The sequence below is a fragment of the Rhinolophus sinicus genome, linkage group LG03 (assembly GCF_036562045.2).
Source record: "Rhinolophus sinicus isolate RSC01 linkage group LG03, ASM3656204v1, whole genome shotgun sequence".
NCBI lineage: Eukaryota > Metazoa > Chordata > Mammalia > Chiroptera > Rhinolophidae > Rhinolophus > Rhinolophus sinicus.
In genome coordinates, this window is record NC_133753.1 from 88555439 (window position 1) to 88573165 (window position 17727).

At 36.6% G+C, this 17727-nt stretch overlaps 1 pseudogene; it reads left to right on the forward strand.

Moving 5' to 3' along the window:
• Window positions 1-14126: 14126 nt before the first annotated feature.
• On the forward strand, window positions 14127-14878 carry LOC109458480 (small ribosomal subunit protein eS4; annotated as a pseudogene).
• Window positions 14879-17727: the final 2849 nt, after the last annotated feature.

Below are 17727 nucleotides of genomic sequence, written 5' to 3' on the forward strand. Positions count from 1 at the left end.
GTTTTCATATATATTCCTAGAAAACCTCACATTAGGAAAACAATTTTTACAATAGGTGAAGTAGTTTGTGGCTAGAAATATTTAGTTTGATATGAAAATTATTTTCCTGAAGATAACAATGCTATTAAAATAGCATTGTTTTGCTAAAAAAAATTTAACTATCTGATATCTAAACTCTACTATAAAATGTTAAAGTTATAGGCTTTTGAGCAAGATGGTGGATTAGGTAAATGCTGCACTCGCCTCCTCTCATGACCACATCAAAATTACAACTAAACTACAGAAAACCATTATTGAGAATTTCCTGAAGTCTAGCTGAACACAAGTTTTATAACTAAATATATACAGAAGAAGCAATGGCGAGACTGGTAGGAGGGGCAGACATTCAAATGGGTGGGCCACACAACCATGTGTGGCAGTTAAGAATCAAAAGGGATATCTTGGTTATGGAGGTTGTATCCTGAGGAGTGAGGAATCCCAGTCCCACACCAGGCTCCCCAGCCCAGGGTTACAGTGTGAGGAAGAGAAATTCCCATAACTTAGGGCTGTGAAAACCAGTGGAGATTGTATCTCAGTAAGACAGAGGGCATCTGGAGCCCCGGGTATTCTTCTTAAAGGACCTGTGCATGGACTTACTCACAGACTCAAACACTTTCAGTTCCAGAGCTGGGGCAGCAGATCAAAAAGAGTCAGGGATATGTAGGGAGGAATTGAATTGTCTAACTTCAGGGTGAGGGCTGGAGGGGCAGCTTTCTCCCAGACATGTGTGGGAAGGTGCCATTGTCCTTTGTTGAGACATAACCCCCACACAGCCAGCAAGCTTAGGCAGGAGCCATATATGAGTCTCTACCAATCTGGCTAACACTGGCGATTCCCTTAGACCCCACCTCACCCACATTGCAGGCCCAACTAAGCCATTTCCAGTGGCTTTTCCATACAAATGGTCTTTTTTAGCTCATGCTACAGACTTTCCTAATATCTCTCAGTGTTTCACAAATTGCAAACAAGCAGTGTCTGGCCTCAGTGTTGCAGTGTTGCCCTGCACCTCTTCTTAAGCAGCACCAAGCCTGGCACTAGTAGCAGCAGCCAGCCTCAGTTTTCAGCTTAGTCTCTCCCAGACACCTCCAAGTCCAGCACAAGTGACAACCATCTGCAAATCACTTTGTAACTCATATCAGGTTGTCACAGGAAGGGCACAGGCAGCAGCTGAACTTGGCCTACACTGGGGCCCCTCCCAAGAGGATCCAGAACAAGTACACCCAGTGGCCAGCTTCAGACCACCCCAGGCATCACATAACCACTTTCTCAAAAGACATATCCCAACGGCAGACTTGACAGGCACCAGAGCCTCATGAAAGTGAATCCTGCTCCATGAGGTCAGCTCGTGTATAACAGATCCTCCATTGTAGTCACAGTCACTCCTCACATCCAATCAGTCTGAGGGCAAATCCATTCCACTGATGTGCAAATAGCAATCAAAGCTCAACTACAACAGGAGGGCACATGCAACCCACAAAAAGGACACACTTAAAGCACCTGGCTTAGGTGACCAGTAAGACTGTACCACTGTGCATCACAGGACACCAACTACATAAGACCACTCTACCAAGACCAGTATACATAGAAGATCTCCCTAATACATAGAAAAAAACACAGGGAAACAGCCAAAATGAGAAGACAAAGAAAAGTGTCCCAAATAAAAAATTAGCATAAGATTCCAGTAAAAGGGCTAAACAAAATGAAAACAAGCAATCTACCAGATGCAGGTTTAAAACACTGGGAATAAGGATGCTCAGTATACTTAGGAGAAAAGTAGATAAACTTAGTGAGAACTTTAACATAAAAATGAAGACAGGAAACATAAAAATTTACTAGTCAGTAATGAAGAATATAGTAACTGAAATAAGGAATACATTAGAGTGATTCAACTGAAGTAGATGATTGAAACACTGGTTTGGAAGATAATGTATTAGAAAACAACTAGTCAGAACAGCAAAGAGAAAAAAGAATCCAAAAGAAAAGGAGGAGAGTTTAAGGGGCCGCTGGAACAACATCAAGTGTAACAATATTGATATCATAGGGCTACCGGAAGGAGAAGAGAAACAGCAAGAAATGAAAATTCATTTGAAGACATAATGATGGAAAACTTCCCTAACCTGGTGAAGGAAACAGATACACAAACCCAGGAAGCACAGAGAATTCCAAATAACATGAACCCAAAGAGGCCCACACCAAGACAAATCACAATTAAAATGTCAAAGGTTAATGACAAAGGGACTTTTACATGAAACCTACATGGGAGCTCCCTACATGAGAGCTCCCATAAGGCTGTCAGCTGATTTCTCAACAGAAAATTTGCAGTGCAGAAGCGATTGGAATGAAATATTCAAAATAATGAAAATATTCAAAATGATGAAAAGCAAGGACCTACAACCAAGATTAATCTACCCAGCAAAGTTATTACTTAGAATTGAAGGACAGAAAAGAGCTTCCCAGACAAGAAAAATCTAAAGGAGTTCATCACCACCAAGCCAGTATTACTAGAAATGTTAAAGAGAATTTTTTAATAAGAAAAAGGAGAAAAAAGAGAAATCAAAAATATGAATACCAAAATGGCAATAAGTGCATAGTTATCAATAATTACTTTAAATGTAAATGGATTAAAAGCTCTAGTCAAGACATAGGTTGGTTGAATGGGTAAGAAAACAAGATCCATTCATAAGCTGCTTAAATAGACACACTTCAGATCAAAAGGCACACATATGAGTAGACTGAAAGTAAAGAGATGGAAAAAATATTATATGCAAATGGAAATTTAAAAAATCCTGGGGTAGCAATATTTCTATCAGACAAAATACACTTTAAAACAAAGGCTATAACAAGAGACAAAGAAGGACCCAGTAATCCTACTTGTAGGTATTTATCCCAAGAAACCCGAAACACCAATTTGAAAGGACATATGCATCCTTGTGTTCCTTGCAGCATTATTTTTAATAGTAAAGATATGGAAGCTACCTAAGTGTCCATCGATAGATGAATGAAGAGTGGTACACATATCAAATAAAACATTCTCAACCATAAAAAAGAATGAAATGTTGCCCTTTGCAATAACATGGATAGACCCAGAGGGTATTACGCTAACCGAAATAAGTCAGGCAGAGAAAGACAAGTACAATATAACCTCACTTATTGCAGAATCTAAAAAACAAAATCAACAAACAAAACAAACAAACTCATAGATACAGAGAACAAAATTATGATTGTCAGATGAAAAAGGAGTTGGGGAGATGGCTGAAAAATCTGAAGGGATTAAGAAGCACAAATTGCCAATTATAAATTAGTCATACGAGTGTGATTTATATCATAGTGAATAGAGTCAATAATACTGTAATACTATGTATGGGGTTAGATGGGTACTAGACTTATTGGGGTGATCACTTCGTGAGTTCTATAAATATATAAGCACTATGTTGTGCACCTGAAACTAATGTAATATTGTATGTCAACCATAATTGAAAAATTTGAAAAAAAACTATTAAAAAAAAGAAAGGAAACGCCAAATTGGTAACTGCTTCCTTTCACAGTGAACTCACAGGAGACAAAGGCTTTAAATATCATTGACTGCTACCTGAAGATTCTGTTTATTGGAAAGGACATCAAATCAAAGACAGTCTCCAACCTCATTGGAAGGGGACCTATCAGGTACCTAATAGCAAATGGACATCTACCTCTATTTATGGATATCAAAGACTCCATGAGTATGAGAAGTTCCCAACACAACACTAGAGGTAGACAGATATCCCAAGGCATCAACAAAGCCTGCATACTTATGGATTGAGATTGAAGTCAGAATCCATTTTGTTTGATTGTTTTTAACTATTTGCTAATAATATTGGTCATGATAGTAGTTAAAATTGTGCTTTGGGTTTTTCTATATAGTCCAACCCTTTATCATTACTGAACATGTATAAGATAATTGTTAATGCTCTTTTTACAACTTACGCGAATGTTACACTAGATGCCAAATTAAGAAAAATGAGACAAAAGGCAAAACTCGGATCATGATAGTTCACAGGATAGAAATGATCCCCTCCCTATTCACCCCCACCCCCACAATGAAGGCTATGAGACCTATCTACCTTCTATTTACCTAGCTTTCTCTTTAGGGGAAAAACTGGGCTTCAACTCAGATCACATGGTTACAGTATTGTCCCATCCCTAATGATCAAAAAGATGAAGTCAATACGGAGACTTCCTAAGAATGAGCCTTCCTTAGTGTTTGAGACCACACTATCCAGCCAAAAGTTTGGTCATCAATAGGTTGATTTATGACCAAAAGGGGGAACTGTGTATAAAAAAGGGGGTTCTATGGACAATAACCTCACAGGTTGATCTGATCATAAATTCCTAACTGGGCAGGTCATGGTGGGTAGTTTCGCCCAGGTATATAACTTCCTTAGTAAAAGGAATATCTTTGCCTTAAGCAAACACTGTCCATTGTTTTTGTGCATCTAGGTTTGTACACCTCAAGAGAGCAGAAAACCTTGTTAACTGTCCTGTAATCTAATCCCCAAGAACATTTGAGGTTTTGCTTCTTGGATATGTCATCAGTTCGGCTAAAATAAAGTCTTATAAAAATGTTTCTAAAAGTTCAATTTATGTTTACTTACAAATTGTATGGGATAAGGAGATTTTCTTATCCTTATCCTCACAATTAGCCCAGAATTTCCATAGTATTGTGATGTACAGAGTCCAAGACTTCAAAATATCACGCTAAGTTGCTAGTACAATTTTTCTTTTTCTTTGAGGTTTGCTCTTTCCAAGTCACTATCATATCATATAATAATCAGTACTTCTCTATCAAATATAAAATGTTTTCTGCAATTAATATTTTGGGTCCATGATATCCATTTCCATAATGAAAACATGTACCATTTCACACATAAAAATGATGATATAAAAAAACATTATTTTGTTATCTTACACAAAAACTACAGTAGTCCAAGATCCTTATTTTCTTGCTTCTCTCTGACCATCCTGTGACCAGAAAAGATGAATACAGGGTCTATACCATCAGATCACTAGAGGAGAGGCAATGTTGTAAGGGGCTAAGAATAATAAATACAAGTCTGATAGAGACAGAAAGACAGAAAAACAGACAGAGCTAACAAAGGAATGAATAAAGAAACAAAAGGAAGAAGGGGAGGGAGAAAGAAGGAAGGAAAAAGGGAGGAAGGAAGAAGGAAGAAAGGGAGGAAGGAAGAAAGGAAAGAAGGAAAGAAGGGAGAGAGGGAGGATGCTTGGAAAGAAGAAAAGAAAGAAAGAAAAGGAAGGGAGAGAGGGAGGGAGGGAGGGAGGGAGGGAGGGAGAGAGAGAGAGAGAGAGAGAGAAGAAAGAAAGAAAGAAAGAAAGAAAGAAAGAAAGAAAGAAAGAAAGAAAGAAAGAAAGAAAGAAAGAAAGAAAGAAAGAAAGAAAGAAAGAAAGAAAGAAAGTAAAAACTAGAGGGAGAATATGACCATGAAATAAAGTCAGGGTAGGAAAGTTGTGAAAGAATGTTACAGTATTCTCTCTACTTTTCTCTTTCCAAGGCTCAATAGATAAGCAAAACAAGGAAAATGTATTCAGTCCAATTTCAGGAAGTAGTCTGACCCAGAATATAAATAAGGAAAAGTGACTACATAGTTACTCTTTAAAATTGAAATACAAATGATGTATATTTTAAAAACAATAACATAATTTCATTGATTTTAGAAGATAAAGGAAGTAGATGATATACTCCCCAAATACTAATCTTTTGTGAAGATAAATTTAATGTACCAATATATTATTACATCATTTAAATAAACTAAAGGTAAAATTTACAGTTGAGAACAAAGAAACAATCAATGATTTTTCTCTAGATCATCACTGTCATCTGCTAAGCACTTATAATTCTCAAATTATAGATCAGATGTTTGTCCGGAATTTTTGATATCTTGCAACAAAATAAAGATCTCCAAAGGAATGACTATTTTATAGAAACAGATTTTTTTTAAAAACCTAATTTTCCCACCACTGCAAACTTTACCTGTACCCCCTTATTTTATGCCTCTGAAAGCCACTCCACCATAATTCCAGTTACCAAAGCTAGAAAGCAGAAACCATCTGAAATTCCTCTTTCTCTTTTATATATTGCATGTCTAAATATTTATGAAGCACTATTATTCAACCTTTTAACCATTCCCCAGACCAACTTCCTCCTCCATTTTACTGTCATTGAGTTGATCTCAGGTTCATGTTCCATCTCAATCACTGAAATACAGAGCTTCTGTATCAATACCCGGTCTCGATTTTTACATTTCTTTTGTCATTTCTCCACATTGCTAGCAGCATAATCTTTTCAAATAAAAATATAATCATAGCATGACCGATTTACATCGTTTGCCCCTTGATAAAAAATATCATATTCCAACCATACCTGACTGTTAACAATATTGTTCCCACTGTATTGTCCAGACACAGTTACTGTCATGACTCTTCACATTTTACATTGTAAACTTGTGGTTTCCTGAATATTACCTTTTCTTATATACTTATATACTTTCAGCAGCCATCTCTATGCAGCCTTTTAATTATCTGGTTCAAAGATGTTCTTTTTGTCCCCCTAAATAGTTAATGGCTTATCCTTTGTTCCAATATGTATTGTGCATATATTTCCTTTACAGGCATTACATAGCTACCTGAATATACAATAAGTTCCTAAAAATATTATGGAAATTAGGCTAGTGCCTAACACAACAGAGTCAATCAGAAAATTGCATGAATGAATAGATCACCAATAATATTTGAGCTTTCTGCATGTTCTGGTAAATACCCTAGCTGTCACAAGGTGCTATATAATACGATGCAAATACAGAAACAGCATGGCTGAACCAAAAATTCCAATATTCACCTAATAATATCAGTTAAAAAGAAAGTGAACATCATTTGAAAAGGAGTGGTAATATGAAAAAGAGGTTATTTGTTTGTTTGTTTTTGTTTTTTTCAGGCAATGTGGTATGAGTGTGAGTACAAATGTTTACTAGAAAGAATAGAGGAGATCCAAGATAGTGGAGTAGAACACATTAGAACTACAACTAAATTATAGAATAATCAACCTGGAGAACCATCTGAAGTCTAGATAACCAGAAGTTTTATAATTAAGGATATAAAAAAGAAACCACGTCACGACTAGTAGGAGGGGTGGAGACACTAAATGAGCTGGCCCCAAACCTCTGTGTGGCAGATGAGAATCAGGAGGCATATCTCTGTTGCAGAGGATCCCATCAGATGAGATAGGGACCCCAGCCCTATACCAGCCTCCCCACCTGGAATAGTGGTGCAGGAAAGAGGAGATCCTACATCTGGCTGTGAAAAACAGTGGGGATTTTGATCATCCAGGTGGGACAGACCACTGTAGGAAACCCAGATGTCCTCTTAAACAACCTGTGCACAGACTCACTTACTCGTGGATACTCATCTTGGCCTCTGGTGGGAAAGGGTGACTCGGGGGGCATCAGAGACATACAGGGCAGATGAAGGTGTGTGGCTTCACAGCAAGGATTACAAGACAGTTGCCATTTTCCCTGTGTGAGTTCTTCCTCCCATGCAGTTGGCAGGCAGGTGCCATCTTTCCTCTGTTGAGCTTTCTCCCATCATGGCCGAATCTGACATTGATTGGCCATTGATTGGTGAGCACTTTTGGGACCTCACCCCACCAAACTCCCCTAATATCAAAGGCAATTTCTTAGAAAAAGCCAGCTTCACCCACATTGCACTCTTTCTTGGAAAACTAAAACTATTATAGCTCATGGTCCCCAGGCAGGCAGCTATCGGCCTTGGTATGTTCTGAGACTTTTGCTGATTAGCTCCAGGCTCAGCCCTGGGACCAAACCAGAGTTGACATTAACCTGGTGACCACAACCATTCCCATTCTAGTCTCACTCACTGAGACCCTGCCTCACCTAACTCGTGTACCACACAAGGCTTTATCAGGGGCTGAAACTTAAGGGAGCTGGCAGGTATGGCTCAGGGTGTCCTGACTTTTTGCAGAGCTACCCTAGGCCCAGTACAAGTGGCAGCTGTCCTTGGTTAGCAGTGGCCTCTCCCATGTGCCTTCAAATTTAGCACAGGCAGCAAACAACTGTGGATTGCTTTGTAGCTCCTACCAGGTAGTCCTTGGCTGGTCACAGTCAGTGGGTGACCTGAGCCTGCACTGGAGTCCATCCCAAGAGATGCCAGAACCAACATACAAGGTTGGACAACAAAGTTTGTAAACTGATCCTAGAAAAATTGTTATATACCTCATTGCTGAATATCACTATGATCACCTTTGAAGTACTCCCCTTGGGAAGCTATGCACTGATGCCAATGTCTAATTCAAAGCAATTTTGGAACTCTGTTTCTGGAATGGCCATCAGAGCTGTCATCGTATTATCCTTCATGTCCTGAATGTCATCAATATGTCTTATTTTTTTTTATTTTTTTTTTATTTTTTGCTTTATCTTTGGGTAAAGAAAGAAGTCACTGGGGGCCAGACCAGATGAGTAGGTAGGGTGTTCTTTTTTAATCCAAAAATATTCACCCAGTTATTTTTTTACTGGCTAAAACCTCCCGCATAGACAGTGCCATGTAAGCTGATGCATTGTGGTGATGCAAGAGTGGTGAATTGTTGGTGAAAATTTCAGGTTGTCTAACTTTTTCATGCAGCCTTTTCAGCACTTCCAAATAGAAAACTTGGTTAACTGCTTGTCCAGTTGGTATAAATTCAGTTCCTATGATATAAAAAAGGTTAGAAACATCGCTGAGACAAGTTCTCACGTGAACTTAATTGTCAGACCTCATATTTGGAGGTTGGCTTCAGACAATAGCCGAGCACTACCCAATTAGCCCAACAAGCGGCACACAGAAAGGCAGCCTCAACAGGCACCAGAGCCACTGGGATGAATCTCACTCAATGGGATAAGTCCCCTGCACAGCAACCCATAAGCTGTGCACATGATCAAATCCCATTGCCAATCAGCCTGAGTGCCAATGCCACTAACTGATATGCCAGTAGCAATGAAGACTCAACCCTAACAGGAGGGTATACACAACCCACACAAAGGACACTCCTGGAGCACCTGGAGCAGGTGATTAGGGAGACTGTGCCAGGGTCCCACAGTGTACCTACTACATAAAGCAACTGAGCCAAGACGGGGAGAAAAAGTAGATCTACCTAATATATAGAAACAAACACAGAGAGACAGACAAAATGAGGAAACAAAGAAATATAACCCCCAAGAAATAATGGGATAATACCCCAGGGGAAAAACAAACAAACAAACAACAACAAAAAAAAACTAAACAACATGGAGGCAAGCAACCTGCCAGAGACAGAGTTCAAAACAATGGTTATAAGAATGTTCAAGGAATTTAGTGAGAACTTCAACAATGAGAGAGAAAGCATAAAAAAGGACATAGAAATCATTTTAAAAAATCAGAAGTGAAGAGTACAGTAACTGAAATAAAGAATGCGCTAGAAGGAATCACCAGACAAATAGATAAGGCAAAGGACTCAATCAGTAATTTGGAAGACAAGGTAACAGAAAATACCTAATTGGAACAGCAAAAAGAAAAAAGAATCCAAAAATCTAACCACAGTTCAAGAGACCTCTTGGACAACATCAAGTGTAACATTTGCATCATAGGGGTATCAGAAGGACAAGAGAGAAAGCAAGGGATTGAGAACCTATTTGAAAAATTAATGATTGAGGATTTCCCTAACCTGGTGAAGGAAATAGATATACAAGTCCAGGAAGCACAGAAAGTCCCAAATAAGAAGTACTCAAAAAGGCCCACACCAAGACACATTAAAATTAAAATGGCAAAGGTTAAAGACAAAGAGAGAATCCTAAAAGCAACAAGAGAAAGGCAATTAATAACTTATAAGGGAGCCCCCATAAGATTGTCAGCTGATTTCTCAATAGAATCTTTGCAGGCCGGAAAGGATTGGCACAAATTATTAAAAATGATGTAAAGCAAGGACAAACAACCAAGAGTACTCTACCCAGCAATCTACCCATATAGAATTGAAGAATAGATAAAGAACTTCCCAGAAAAGAAAAAGCTAAAGTTAATCACCACCAAATCAGTATTATAAAGAAGGTTAGAGGGACTTCTTTAAGATTAAAATTATGAATAATAAAATGGCAATAGCTACATATCTATCAACAATCACTTTCAATGTAAATGGATTAAATGCTTTAATCAAAAGGGCTGAATGGATAAGAAAACAAAACTCTTACAGGTGCTGCCTACAAGACACTCACTTCAGATTTAAAGACACACACAGACAGAAAGTAAAGAGATGGAAAAAGTTATTTCATGAAAATAGAAACAAGAAAAACAAACAAACAAAAATTTGGAATAGCAATACTTATATCAAACAAAATAGACTTTAAAACAAAGGTTATAACAAGAGACAAAGACGGACCCAGTAATACCACTTCTGGGTATATTTCTGAAGAAATCCAAAACGCTACTTCAAAGGGACATGTATATCCATATATTCATTGCATATTTGTTTACAATGGCCAAGATGTGGAGACAGCCTTGGTGTTTGTTGATAGAAAAATTGCTAAAGAAAAGATGGTGCATATACACAACGGAATATTGCTCAGCCATGGAAGGGAATGGGTTCTTGCCTTCAGTAGCAGCAGGGATGGGCCTGGAGTGTCAAACAGAGAAAGACAGATGCAATGTGACTTTGCTTATATATTATATTTAAAGAAAGAACAAAACAAACAAACAAACAAATGAAAAACCCAGAAACAAACTCCTAGATACAGAGAACATTTTGATGGTTGCCAGATGGGAGGGAACTTCAGGTATGAGTGAGAAAAGGTGAAGGGATTAAGAAGTACAAATTGGTTTCTACACAGTAATTATGGGGATGTAAGGTATAGCTTAAGGAATATAGTCAATAATATTTTAATAACTATATATGGTGTCAGATGGGTACTAGATTTTGGGGGGTGATAGATGGGAGTGGATTTGGATTTAAAAAGTGAAGGGATTAAGAAGTACAAATTGGCAGTTACAAAATAGTCATGGGGATGTAAAGTAAAGCATAAGGAATATAGTCAATAATATGGTAATAACTATGCATAATGCCAGGTGGGTACTTGACTAGTCAGAGAATCACTTCTTAAATTATATAAATGTTTAACCATTATGCTGTACACCTTAAATTAATATAAAATAATATTGAATTTCAACTGTAATTGAAAAATTAAAAAGAGAGGTGAAAGTAAAGGGGAATAAGAGGTCTAGATTTCCAGATATAAAACAGTTAAGTCATGGGGATGTAATGTAGGGAATATAGTCAGTAATATTATGATAGCATGGTACAGTGTCAGATGGTTGCTGGACTTACCATGGTGATCACTTCTTTAGGTATATAAATGTTGAACAACTATGGTGTACACCTGAAACTAATATAATATTGTGTGTTAGCTAATTGATAATCAAGATTTCATTAAAAGTGATAACTTCTGCTCTGCAAAAGATAGTGACTGAAAAAAAAATATTTGCAAAATACCTAACCAGTAAAAGACCATTATCCAAAATGTACAAAAACTTCTTAAAATCCCAAAATAAGAAAATGAACCACGTGACTAAAACCCATTTAAAAATGGGCAAAAGATTTAACTAAATACCCCACCAAAGAAGATATACAATTGGTAAATAGGCATATGAACAAATGCTCCACATCATACATCATTAGGACAATACAAATTAAAACAAAAATGAGATACTACTACATTCTATTAGAATGACTAGAATCAACACCGAATGCTGGTAAGGATATGGAACAACAGGAACTTTCATTTAAGGCTGGTAGAAATGTAGAAATGCAAATGGTACAGCCACTTTGGAAAAACAGTCTGGTATTTTCTTATAAAATGAAACATTATCTTTTCATATGAAACAGCAGTCACAGTTGGTGTTTATTACTCAAATGAGTTGAAAACGTATGTTCATACAAACTTATGCATGCATTTTTACAGCAGCATCATTCATAATTGCCCAAACTTGGAAGCAACGAAGATGTCCTTCAGTATGGGAATAGAAATATAAACTGTGGTACATCTAGACAATCGAATATTATTCAGCACTAAAAAGAAATGAGCTATCAAACCATTAAAAGCCACGGAGGAAACTTAAGTGCATACGAGTAGTATTAAGTGAAAGAAGCCAGTCTGAAAAGTCTAGATACTGTATGATTCCAACTATATGACACTCTGGGAAAGGCTAAACAGTAGAGACAGTGAAAATATCAGTGGTTGCCCGGGGTTAAGAGGGATAGAGGGATGATTAGGCAAAACACAGAGGATTTATATGTCAGTGAAACTATCCTGTGTTATACTGTAATGGTGGATACATGTTATTATACATTTGTCCAAATTGATATGATGTACAACACCAAGAGTGAAGCTTAATGTAAAGTATGGACTTTGGGAGATAATGATACATTAATGTAGGTTCATAACACATGTACCACTTCGATGCAAATGTTGAAAATGGGGGAGGCTATGCATGTGTGGGGCAGGCGGAATATGACACTTGCTGTGAACCTATTTTGTGAACCTAAAGCTGCTCTAAAAATTAGTCTATTTAAAAGAAAAAAGTGATTTACTATATCCATCTAAGTCAAATATTAAATATTGTTTATCAGATTTAAACCAAGGAACATTTGAGTGTCAGTACACAATTACCATATAAATATTTTTCAACTGATTTTTTTTTCTGTCTTAATAAAGCATTCAGGTATATAAGATATGCTGGATTAATTAATATGAATTTCTCCTCTGACTGCATTCTTTTTTAAATTTCACAACGTATTAGCTATGAACCAAAGAAACACAATTTGTATTTTGCGTTTGTTCTTACTTGAATATGAAATTATATAAGATGTTACTCATACTTATTCGATGTCAGCACTTGTGGATTAAATTTCATAAGGTTGCAGTTACTAAAATCAAGTTAAAAAATAATCCAACATCATAAATTAAATTATTTTAAAAATAAATTCTTTCTTTTTTAAGGCTCAAGCAGGTCTATTCTGAATTTCATAATAGTGAATATCTTGGGGTAAAACAATATTTAGATAATATCAATATAAAGCCAAATAATTATGCCAATATTAAAATTAGATATTTGTAAATGTTAAAAATAAAGTGGTATCTGCATTTACCATTTCAATTTTTTAATGTAAATTTAATTTTTTAAGAAAAATTCAATATTGATTTTTATAATAGGATAATAATATTTATAGAAATATATTTAAATTGATCATAAAACATAATAACCTATCACCAACTGGAAGTAAAACCATGAACAAATATGAACACATTTAGTGTTTTTTTACATTGAAATAATAATTGAAATATTTTTTCTGCATGTTTCTAAATTAAACCTTAAAATGTTCTATATTTGAATTACAAACATGAGATTCCAAACATCAGACAGCTATGCAGACAGTATCACCAGCATGTCAACGAAATGGGATATTCTTGCCTTTATTTTTCATCTATTAAAGACAATTTAATTAAAATGTTAGCAATATAGTATAGTATACATCCAAGAAAAATCATTTTGTTACCAAATACCTAGAAATGATGGATATAATAAAATATTTCAAATGCATAAGTAAGTTTATAATACAGTAAAAGTTATCTTAGGGGCCAGGATGTAAAGTAGCAGAAAAAAAATAACTGAAGAAGAGCTTTTCTCAGTGCATTAGCCCATAACATAAAACATATGTAAGGATGACTGAGGCTTTAAATCATGTGCATGTATACATTTGTTAAAATAAATGAAATTTAATGTATTTAGAATCAAGAATTATTATAAAGAGAAACAACAGAAAAAGAAAGAAGGAAGGAAGGAGAGAGGGATGGAGAAAGGAAGGGAGGAAAGAAAGAAAGAAAAGAAAGAAGGGAGGCAGGGAGGGAGGGAGGGAGGCAGGGAGAGAGGGAGGGAGGGAGGGAGGGAGGGAGGGAGGGAGGGAGGGAGGGAGGGAGGGAGACAAGGAAAGAGAGCCTCTTTCCTTGCCCAGCGCAGCCATGGCTGCTGGTCCTAAGAAACAACTGAAGTGTGTAGCAGCCTCAAAGCATTACATGCTGCATAAACTAAGTGGTATGTTAGCTCCTCGTCCATCTACTGGTCCCCACAAGCTGGGAGAATATCTCCCTCTCATCATCTTCCTAAGGAACAGACTGAAGTATGCCCTAACAGGAGATGAAGTCAAGAAGATTTGCATGTAGTGGTTCATTAAGATCGATGGCAAGGTCCAAACTGATGTCACTTACCCTCCTGGTTTTATGGATGTCATCAGCATGGGCAAGACCAGAGAGAACTTCTGTCTGATCTACGACACCAAGGGTCACTTTGCTGTTCATCGGATTACAGTTGTGCAAAGTGGGAAAGATCTTTGTGGGCACAAAAGGAATCCCTCATCTGGTGACCCATGATGCTCGCACCACCTGCTCCCCTGACTCCCTCATCAAGGTGAAGGACATCATTCAGATTGATTTGGAGACTGGCAAAATTACTGATTTTATCAAGTTTGGTGCATGGTGACCAGAGATGCTAATCAGGAAAGAATTGGTGTGATCACCATAGAGACACCCTGATGCTTTTGATGTAGGTCATGTGAAAGATGCCAATGGCAACAGCTTTGCCACCCCACTCTCAACATTTTTGTTACTGGCAAAAGCAGCAAACCATGGATTTCTCTTCCCATGGAAAGGGTATCCACCTCACTGTTGCTGAGGAGAGAGAAAAGAGACTGGTGGCCAAACAGAGCAGTGAGTGAAATGATCTCAAGGTGACATGATTGGAAGATATTTATGCTTAAAGATAATATAGCAGGAAAGAAGAAAAAGAAAAAGAACAGAAGAAAGGGAGGAAGGAAGGAAAAAGAAAGGGTATAAAATATTAAAGAAGAAAGAAAACTGGCAAGAAAGAGGAGTGTAGTAAGACACTTCACTTGTTTATAGTTTTCAGTTAAGGAAGAGGATCTTATTTCATCATTCCCTGGGGAGGTGGGAGTAGAAACATAATACGCAATTCACCTATTAGTAATTAGACATTATGTACAACAAAGTATAGAAATCTTTTAATTATATACTTTTGCAGGTTGTAGTCCTTCCTAGAGCCACAAATGGGTATGAGCAATCTCAGAGACCTCCCCAGGCCATTTTATGTTGTTATTATTATTTCAGTCAGAAGTATGGTTGCCCTTTTTAATCCATTCCATTGTATTATGTTGTGTGTCTATTGAGTAAAAGGCTTCTCCTAGGATTTGTAGTGCATACATTGGTAAAATATATTTTCTACTATTAATATCAAACTGCTCAACTCCAAAGAAAGAGGAGGCAAATTTGCAAATTAATATAAAATAAGATTTGATTGAATTAGAAAAAAAAAAACAGTCTATGTCCAGTTCAAAAATAAAGATTATATAAAGTACAAGTATAGAAAATTCTTCATGGAACAAGCATTTGAGCTGAATATTGAACTGAAGGAAAAGATACTGAAGGTGAGTCATGGTTTAGAGAAGAGTCCATTTCTATATTTTCATCTGGGGTGACCTTCCTGTAAAGATTACAAATCACCAATGCCTCCGCCTAGGCTAAAACAAAGTGTGTTACAGGATAATCGGACCTACAGAAACACTGAGCTCAAAATCATGGAGAAAATCTTGTAAGTAGAGTAAATTTAGGGACAGACTCCTGAGATAGGATAAGCATTAGTAAAGTGTAATAGAGAGGCAGAATACCCACAAGTATAGTGCAGTGATGTAGGAAACCCAAATCTCATAAACAGGATGAGCTGGTAAGGAGCAACAGAAAATAAATTAAAAAGGACTAAAGGAAGATCTTAGAATAGTGTTATCATTAGCTAGTTAGGATGTTTGGAGAGCAGTGTCAGTTGAGCTTAGAGGTAATACTGCAAGGAAATATTTAATGAGTAATGATATCATGAATGTCTTCATTCAAGGTGATAGGGACTGTTAGAAGATGTTGTATGTATTAAATCATTTATCCTTCCAAGGACGCCATGCAGTGATTTATATTAGTCTCACCATTTTCTCAGTTGAGGAGATTAGGGTTTTGAGAGAGGCTATACAATTCAGAAGCTACATGGTGAACAAAAGGCAATCATAACCAGGGTTGCTGTTATAAGCTATTACCATTCATACATTCTTTCAGCAGTATTATATATCTGAATGCTGCCATTCACTGTTGATTCAGCAATGCACATGACACATAGTGTCCTTGTCTCAGTTGCAGACTGAGGTAACAGAATTTAACATTTTATAAAATATTTTATAAATATTTAATCAACATTTTATAAAATAGTTCCCAAAGACGAAGCTGTCTTTGAATCTGATAAATTGATTTTTTTTCTGATTAGTTAGCATCCATTGATACCAATGATGAAAAACAAAAAAGAATTTTGAATTTGTTTTACAGATTGTAGGGTTTCTACTTTAGAAGAGAGTGCTGTTCTAGTTACCTTCATTCTGTATTAAATGTCTTAGAAATAAATGTATCCTCATCATGTCTATATTTCGACTTTGCCTTATGATTTTTGGGACCATCTAAGATCATCTCGAACAATTATAACAGAACAAAGTCTTGTAATTGATGGACTTAGAGGCAATGAGATATTAGCAAGTATAAAGCAAAATACATGCTCAGAGTTTGGAGAAAAACAAGAGTGAGGGTGAAAGTACAGGGTGAGATTCATACAAGGTGTGACATTTTATTGTGGCTCTTCTTCAGTAGGCGAGATGCTGCACAGTTGACCTGGGGAAATATATGTACAGTCAAAAAAGTAAAAATATGGAGGGAAGAGGACTACCCTTTCTTCACTGAGGGTGACTAGTCAAGAAATGGGTACTTAGCATCAGGCAACAAGTAAAATTCGCAAAATAATGGTGAGAGATTGGATGACATATCACATTTCTTGAATTCCAGAAAAAATACTGCAGATTTTGTTTTGTTTTGTTTTTGTTCATAATAAAATAGATACTGGTGGTAACAGATAGTAGACTCACCAAAATCCAGCAATTGGAAGATATGAACTACAGGAAAAGAGGTGAAAAATATCTAGGATTATGTGTACCTTGTTTTGAAAGTCTATAGAAATTAGGTGGGGTAAAGTATGAGTAGAAGCCACAATGAGACTGAGCACTACTAACATCTGTGATAGGCAAGTTAGTACAAGTCGCCATTAGTAAAATTAATGAGAATGAGAGTGAAAGAAAGACATGAGTATAGAGTGAGAAAAACTATTTCAGAATTGACCATATAAGAAATAAGAGATTTCTGATAGAGACATTTTAATGTTAGTTATTTGTTTGTTGCCTACAGTAAGACTAAAAAATTATAATTAATGGGAGATGATATATGAATAGAAAAGTCAAAATGGTAAAGAGATTTGTTCATGATAAAGGTGTTCTGAGGAAGCAATTCCAAAACTGAAGTGTGACAGAATCACATTCTAATGTACTTTATATTTACACTTTGACTTAGTATATCAAAACAAAGGAAGAGCCATGAAAAATTAGCAACTTGCTGTGCATCACAACATTTTCTTTCATTCAAAGATAATAAGGACAGGGTATTCTACCATGCTCTTTATAATGTCTATCCA